This window comes from Rhinopithecus roxellana, chromosome 13, assembly GCF_007565055.1.
Source record: "Rhinopithecus roxellana isolate Shanxi Qingling chromosome 13, ASM756505v1, whole genome shotgun sequence".
Taxonomy (NCBI): Eukaryota; Metazoa; Chordata; class Mammalia; order Primates; family Cercopithecidae; genus Rhinopithecus; species Rhinopithecus roxellana.
Genome location: NC_044561.1, coordinates 82,492,452 through 82,500,508, shown reverse-complemented (window position 1 = coordinate 82,500,508; position 8,057 = coordinate 82,492,452). Strand labels below are relative to the sequence as shown.

The 8,057-nt window shown below is 45.1% G+C and overlaps 1 long non-coding RNA gene across 1 annotated transcript; it reads left to right on the top strand.

The window, feature by feature from the left end:
* The first annotated feature begins 1,081 nt into the window (after nt 1–1,081).
* On the top strand, nt 1,082–7,670 carry LOC115892900. Its single transcript, XR_004052820.1, has 4 exons — nt 1,082–1,137; nt 1,829–1,982; nt 3,453–3,578; nt 7,063–7,670. It is a non-coding gene; the product is annotated as an uncharacterized LOC115892900 (long non-coding RNA).
* Nucleotides 7,671–8,057: the final 387 nt, after the last annotated feature.

The window sequence follows — 8,057 nt, the reverse complement described above, 5'->3', positions numbered from 1 at the left end:
ACTCCAGACACTGTGTCAAAACAAGTAGTGCAAATACAGTCTGGCACGGACCGGGGAGACTTAAAGGTGACAAGGCACAATGCAGAACTTGATTTATGAAGGAAAGCCCAACCAAGATGTTAAAAATTAAAAATTCATCTTCTAATGCATACCTTAGGGTCATTTTGTCTTTATTCTTACCCTGGGACAGTGGAAAATCCAGCAGAAACCACCAAGTAGAGGCTTCTGCTCTCTAAAATACAAAGGGATTTTAGTAATCCCTTGCTAGATCAACTTAGTTTTTCAGAACCACCTTTTGGGAGATGATCTTATGGCTGTGGTAATAATGGGCACATAGAAATAAGATGTGTGAAATGGTCACCCCTTAGAAAGCCTTAGTGGATATTGGGCAACAGAAAACAAATCCACATCAGTCACCTGCTACCATATTTTTTCAGCACTTGGTATGGAATGTGCATATATTTGCAGTATTATTGCCATGTAAGATATGATAGGATTGAAACCAAATCACTGGTACAACTTGTAGGGTCTGAAGTATCATTCAAATTCACTAGTTTTAAAAGGAGGCTGGACGCAGTGGCTCATGTCTGTAATCCCAGCACTTTGGGAGGCCGAGGTGGGTGGATCACTTGACACCAGGAGTTTGAGACCAGCCTGGGCAACATGGCGAAACCCCTTCTCTACTGAAAATACAAAATTAGCTGGGTGTGGTGGTGGGCACCGGTAATCCCAGCTACTCGGGAGACTGAGGCAGGAGAATCGCCTGAATCTGGGAGGCAGAGGTTGCAGTGAGCTGAGATTGCACCATTGCACTCCAGCCTGGGTGACAGGGTGAGACTACGTCTCAAAAAAAAAAAAAAAAAAAAAAAAAAAAAGAGACAATTCAGCATTCATTAACCTTGTCTTGGATGTTGCAGGGGAAAATGCACTCAAGGGACCCTCTCTGAAGACTTGATTGACTTGGTTGGGAGTGGGGGCGTGATGACCGAAACTGTCTTTTCTGCTTGTCCTTGTTTCTCAGCTGTATTTCCGGAACTGGAGCAAGAGTCAGTGTTGAGCGGTAAGGAGAGAAGTTCCGTAAAGACAGATTCAGCATCTCAGAGATTTCAAAGGAAGGTCACCTGCTTGTTTGCCAAGGTAAGGGGGAAAGTAGGACTGCACAAAGTTTCTACTGAAAAAAAAATATTTAAATAAAGGTGAAAAATTGCCACCCACTCACTCTGCTTACTTTGTGTCAAGCGGGAAACCAGGTTCATGGCAGATGACAAACACCCAGTTTTCTGAGTCAGTATTCTGTAGTATTCTTTTATTTTTAAATTAAAATCATGAATAGTCATGAATGAAGGGACTTGATTTTAGGCCTTTGGGGGGGAAAAAGGTCAACCATATGTCTGAGTTTTAAAAATTGTAACATCAAAGGTTTTGAAGAAAGTTTCTGAGAGAGAAAGAGAGAAAATATAGATAGAAAACAGTTTCCTGAGTAGATGTGCATTTTAATTTTGGCTTCCTGGCTCAGTCTCTCAGCAGTTATAGGATTAGGAGTCGGGGCAAATTCTCTTCGCCCAAGTTTCCTGAAATGCACGGTGGGGACAATGATAAAGGCTTGCCCTGGGTGCAGGAAGAATGCCTAATGTGGCTCGGCGTATAGAAAAGGCTCAATGCATAATCCCTACTATCAGTGTTCTTGTTGCTGCTATGGTTACAGTCTCCTCCCCCCATGTTAACTGCAGACCCTCTGGCCCTTACATTTTGAGCTTATCCTTATGAAAAGTCACCACGCTGCCAGTAAGGGAAATGGCCTGAAACCCTGTTCTCTGATATTGTTCAGGACACAGTAGCCTGTACTCACTGCCTGTTTACTCAAGCGAAAGGGCTCAGACTGCTTCCTCTAATGGTTGCAGAGAAGAGCTGAAGCTTTGTCAGCTGAGCCTTTGAGATCCGGCTGGCTGTGAATGAATAATTAAACTCCTGCCAATGCAAAGGTACTGTGTAAGTTCCTTAAAGCGGCCTCCTGTTTTCTCTATCATGCTCCTGGCTCACCCTCGTCATCCGATGTGTTGTTATGTAGCCAGAAGCCTGAGTTTCAAGGCTCAAACGCCACCCTTTCCCTTGTCGGCTGTTTCTCAATAGTAGTTGTGTGTTAGCTTTGCCAGGGAGGCCCTAGCCACCACAGACCTGGCTGAGAGGGGCTGGATGGGGGCCCACTCGAGCTAAGTGCAGCCAGTTCCTGTCTTAGCAGATTGCAGGAAGAGCCACTCCAGCAGAACACAAAACAGAGGAGACAGCAAGGGCCTTTTCTGCATATTGATACCCTCATGGAAGGAGGGAAGGAGAGCCACAGTCCTGTAGAAACTTGGCCTATTTGTATAACATCCTGCTACTGGAGGGCCAGAATTCATGGGTGGAGAGGTACTTTAAAACAAACAAAAGAGCCACTCCTGAAAGTGTGCTAGGATTGAACAGAGGCCAAGTCAAATCCCAGCGTGTTCAGAAGACATTAAGTGTGTTTCCTGTCTCTACCCATCAGTGGTGCCATAGAATATTTCTCCAGGATTTTTGAATCCTAGGATGACTGATTCTCAGCGTAGATTCCCAAAGCTCAGCCTCATAGGCTGTTCAAGTGGAATCACACACAACATGGCTCAGCTGTGCAGAGAAAAGAATGCCCCTTTTATTGTTTGACCTTGATCCTGAGCCTCCTCCCACCTGTGAGCAAGAGGAAACAATTAACTTCTAAATCTGCCATCTAATCATTTTATAATCCTATGAGGCAATGCTTGGTCTTTAAGATTTTTGCATCTTCTGTATCTTTCCCAGAATGTTTTGCAAGATGGCTTTTGGCTGGATGGGAGGAAATCAATGGCTTATATGTCAGAGAAGAAGATATGGGGTCTGCCGTGGCTTGGACATTTGACCCCTCCAAATCTCATGTTGAAATTTGATCCCCAGTGTTGGATGTGGGGCCTAATGGGAGATGTCTGGGTCATGGGAATAGATGTCTCATGAGCAGCTTGGTGTCATCTTTGAGGTAATGAGTAAAGTTGTGCTCTTTTAGTTCCCATAAGAGATGGTTGTTAACAAGAACCTGGCACCACCCCTCTCTCTTGCTCCCTCTCTCCCCATGTGATCTCCACACACACTGGCTCTTCTTCCCCTTCCTCCATGATTGGAAGCCTCCTGAAGCCCTTACCAGATGCTGATGCCAGCACCATGCTTCTTTTCCAGCCTGTAGAACTGTGAGCCAAATAAACCTCTTTTTTCTTTATAAATTACCCAGGCTCAGGTATTCCTTTATAACAGCACAAATGAACTAAAACAGGATCCTTGGGGATGGTGTCCTTCAGCTCTCTCCTGGGGCGATGGCCCTTATGCCTCTGATTCCTAGCTACCTTGCTGGCCTTTTGGCCAACAGTCTGTGGCTAGAGAACTCATGGTCTGTCTCATGCCCACAGGGATCGGTAGCTGACCTCCTGTGACTGATCAGCTTCCCATTAGCTCTGCCTGACTGCAGACCCTCCAGCCCTGATAAGTCCTCCAGCAGCCCGTTGGCCTCAGCACCCACTCCTGCCTCTGCTAAGGTATCACCCCTTCCCACTTAGCAGGCCCCGAGGCAGTTCTTGACTCAGAGCTGGAGAGGCAGAGGACCCATGAGGAGCCTGAGAAAACTATACCTCAGGGCTTCCCCTCCCTAGCCACAGTGATGCAGCTGAGACCCTGGCACAAGTATGTGAGTGCAAGTAGTTTATTTGGGAGGTGATGCTGGAAAATGTGGTAGGGAATGAGGAAGTGAACAGGGAAAGGAGATGCCATTAGAGCTTACATTATCAAGCAAATTGCTACTGTGAGCACCTGGAACTTAATTCCATCCCCACTCCTCCTGGGAGGACTCTGGGAAACCATACAGAACATGCCTCAGATTTGTGGGCATGTTAATAACTCATAAAGTTAACTATGAATGTTAAATGGAATTTACATGCAAAGCAATTAGCGCAGAACCTAGCACATAAGGGCTCAGGAATCATATGCTATTCCTTGCTCCCCCACAGAACTTCCTGCCCCACAAACTCCTTCTTGCCAGTTTTTTTGATTGCTCCTTTGGTTCTTAATTTTTCTTAGATTTTCTCTTATGGCTTTGACCACTTCTTTCTGTCCTTCACCCATTTTTATTTTTACTCTCTGAACTGAAGGCAGGTGTCCCCCAAGGTCCAGTCTTAAGCTTTTGACTTTTTCCCTGCTAAGTGAATTCTTCCACATACAGAGTTAATAGGAAAAAAAAAATACTCAAGACTCTTTGAATGCAAATCCATAGAATTACCCTTGGGATATATGTTCCATCCCACCCCCAGGCAGGGGACAGACACTGTCCATGTTAAAGTAAAACGTCGTCATACGAAATGTTTTAGAAAGTGTAGTAGAAACAGATGGGTGAACATTTATAAGTCTGGTAACATGAAAGGTTGTAGGCACTGGGGTAGGTGAGTAGTCTCATACCATTTCGGTGGTGTGTGCCTGTAGTCCCAGTTACTCGGGAGGCTGAAGTCAGAGGACTGCTTAAGACCAGGAGTTTGAGGATGTAGTGAGCCGTGATCGTGCCACTGTCAGCCTGAGCAACATAGCAAGAACTATCAAGAGAGAGGAGAGAAAACAGATAGAAAAATGCTGATACTAGCTAAGGAGAAAAGCAGGGAACTTTCTACTTGATTAAAAGCTTGAGGTTGATGGAGGTTTTTTAGATGCTAGCTGCTAATTGAGAGAAGCGGAACTAAGAGAGGTGACTCCAAATTCCACTACACGGGAAAAAAGATAAACTGGGAACAGTATCTATGTCCAAGTCAGAAAAAGAGGAAAGAGGAGGAGAGGAGGGCCTCATTCCTCCTGAGACAACCTTGTGGGAATGGGAAAGGAGCAGGAGCATGACCCAGTCTGAACGGCCACTTCAGGGCTCAGGGTCTAGCAGGTTACCATAAGAGGTGTGCATAAGGGATTGTTGAGGATTTCAGCTATCTCTCCACCTAGGTCAGATGTCTGGGATCCACAGCTTCAAATTCATTTGAAGCTGAGTGATGTGAATCATACTGGGGAGATACCTCGATAATGTAACCATGCTTCCTTAGACCTAGCAACCAGCACTGTTCATGCTGAGTGGTGGAGATCAGGTGTGCATTAGGGAGCTCACTAGAGAACTCAGAAGAATAAGGGCAACAGGTGGATCTCAGGGCTCCCTGTACCATTCCTATATGACATGCCCTCCTATCCTGCCATTTTACTCTTAAGGTGGCAAAGAGCAAACACAGGGTGGTCTGGGGACAGAGACAGGCACCACATCTGCACCGGCACAGGACTTCAACTCTTAACGAGGAACTTACACTTTGATGTTGCCTTGCCGAACTTGTCATCCCACCTCTAGGCCCTTTCTGATGCTCCTACCAGAGTGCTCTGTGTCACCTTAGACTCAGTCTATGTGGTATTCAGCTTCTTTCCCAAGCCAGCCTTTCCTCACCATATCAATCTTTCTGTTGTTGGCCCCACCATTTGTCAAAATTCAGACGAGTCACTTCTACTCTAGCCTTTCTCTTTTTCTTCTCAATTGAAACTTTCATTAAAGCCTGTCTCTTCTGCCTTTGAATTTTTCTGAGTCATTCTTTCTTCATGTCAGCATCCACCAGCTTAGATGAGGAAGCCCATACTGTATAACAGACCTTTCCTCCCCTCAAGTCTTAACCTGTCCATTGCTTTCTGCCCTCTGCTGTCCATCATCCCAGCCCCTCCCTTCCCCAGAGCCTACAGCAACTTCCCACTGGCCGTCTTTAGTTGAATTTTCCATATTGGAGAAATCACTGCCCTGTAGATTTTTTCCCTTCAAATGGTCTCATATTCATCTTTTCCACTGTAGTCCCCTTTAATCCTAGCACTCATCACCTGTGCACCCAATTACCATTGGCCTCCTTGGTTTCAATTTCTCCACTTTACCCTACATTCCACTCCTGCACAAATCTTGCTTAAACATCATTTCACCAAGCCACACCTCAGCTCAAGAGTGCACAGTGGCTTACAGTTTCATATCACATCAAGTCTAAAATGCTTGATTGTTATCACCTGGCCCTGAACCCTAATTTTCCCAGCCATCCTCACCTTTTCCCTCATCCAAGCTGAGTTTCCCTCAACCCTCTCTGTTCTGCGAGCATCCTGTTCTTAGTCCTAGTTGTATGGCATTGTTCAGCCCTCTGCTCAATCAAAGACGTTTAACTTCTTAAGATCTATGGGATCTTTTATAACTATCTGTCCACTCCCATCCATGCTCTATCAAGGTTAAAATTAGGGTATTGGGAGAAACAGGTCAGATTCCATGTGGGCAGGCTGGGACTAGGAGTCCATGAAGCTCCATAGAGGAAATTGAACATCAGGGTCCTAAACACAGGCCTGAGAGTCCACTATACCAAGGATGTCCTGTGGGACTCAGAGTGCAGGAGATAAGAGTCAAGCCTGGGAAGCAAGACCATGGCAAAAGACTTTCAGTTCTAGGAAAGATGCAGGCATCTTGGGTTTGAAAGATGTTCAGAAGTTAGAAGTTGAGTTTATACAAAGGAAGGCCAGATAGAAAGAAGACAAAGGCAGGAGACTTTAACAGAATCAGGAGAATGACTTGGCAGGCTGACCAGTGACCTGGGCGGGCTGACCGATGCAAAGGTCTTGCTTTTGCCATGCATGTTTTGTGTGTTTACTCGAGCTCTATGGGTAGATAGTCTCCAAACACAGCCATCCTAAGTTCCTGCTTTCACCTTTATGTCTGTTACTCTGCCATAGAAAGGTGGTATTTATTTATCCTCTCCTAGCATCTGGGCTAGCGATCAGACTGTTTTGTCTAATGGAATATGATAGAAAATGATGATCTGGAACTTCTGAGCCCAAGCCTTAAGAGGCCTGGAAACTTCTGCTTCTGAAACTGACCCACTTGTTCCATAGAATTGATGTTTATGGTTTCTCTTGAATAAACAGAAATTAGCCCTCCCAGTCTTAAAACCTGAGAAAGTGACATTTGTCTTATCTGAGTTCCTTTTCCAGAAAACCAACCACCAGGACTACCAGATAGTATCAAGAAACTGAAACTCACCAGATCACTGCTTCTGGACTATGAGATGTCAGATCCCTCACCTGTCATGATTGCCTAACTGACCACCTGCTTCCTGTTGACCAGCTCCTCTTCCCTACCCTCCTTAGGTCTTGTTTTCCCACACATTGTTACATTTCTTCCTTGCTCTATAAACCTCTAATTGTAGTCAACTGGGGAGATGGATGTAGGACTGATCTCCCATCTCCTTGGCTGCAGCACCTGATTAAAGCCTTCTTTCCTGGCAGTACCCATTGTCTCAGTGATTGCCTTTCTGTGTGATGAGCAGCAGGACGTAGGCCAAACCCCTGGTATTTCAGCAGCATTTCCTTCTTGGAACACAGTCCCATATCGTAAGGAGTCCAATCCACATGGAGAGGCCAGGTGGAAGAGAGTAGAGACACTCAGTCTATAGTCCCAGCTTAACTCCCAGCTAACAGCCAACATCAACCACCAGCCATGTAAGTTCTCCACTGTGGACATTCAGCTCAGCCAAGGCCCCACCCAGTTGACTAGAGTCCCAGATGACATCACATGCAAAGAGCCACCCAGGTGAACCAAGTCAGCCTATAGAGTTAGAAAGAAAATAAAATGATTGTTGTTTCTAAGCTGCTAAGTTTTGGGGTGGTTTGTTTTTGTACAATATATGATTGAAACAGACCTTCAATAAATGTCTTGGCTTCTAGTGAAGACGTTCTTTTATCATCATTCATGACCTGATATGTTAGGAATCCAGAAGGCAAGATAACTGATATGCTGTCATGGGGCACTCATTCCTCAAGGATTTGGGTTGATACTGATAATTCTCTTTTCTGCTAGGTGCAACACAGATGAGCTCACCTGTCTGTTGGTTTTGGTTATATTCCATTTAGCACTTTATTTTAAATTACCAAAGTTCCCTATTTTATGGGCAAATCTCATAATAAGCCCACATTTATGTTTTTCTCTA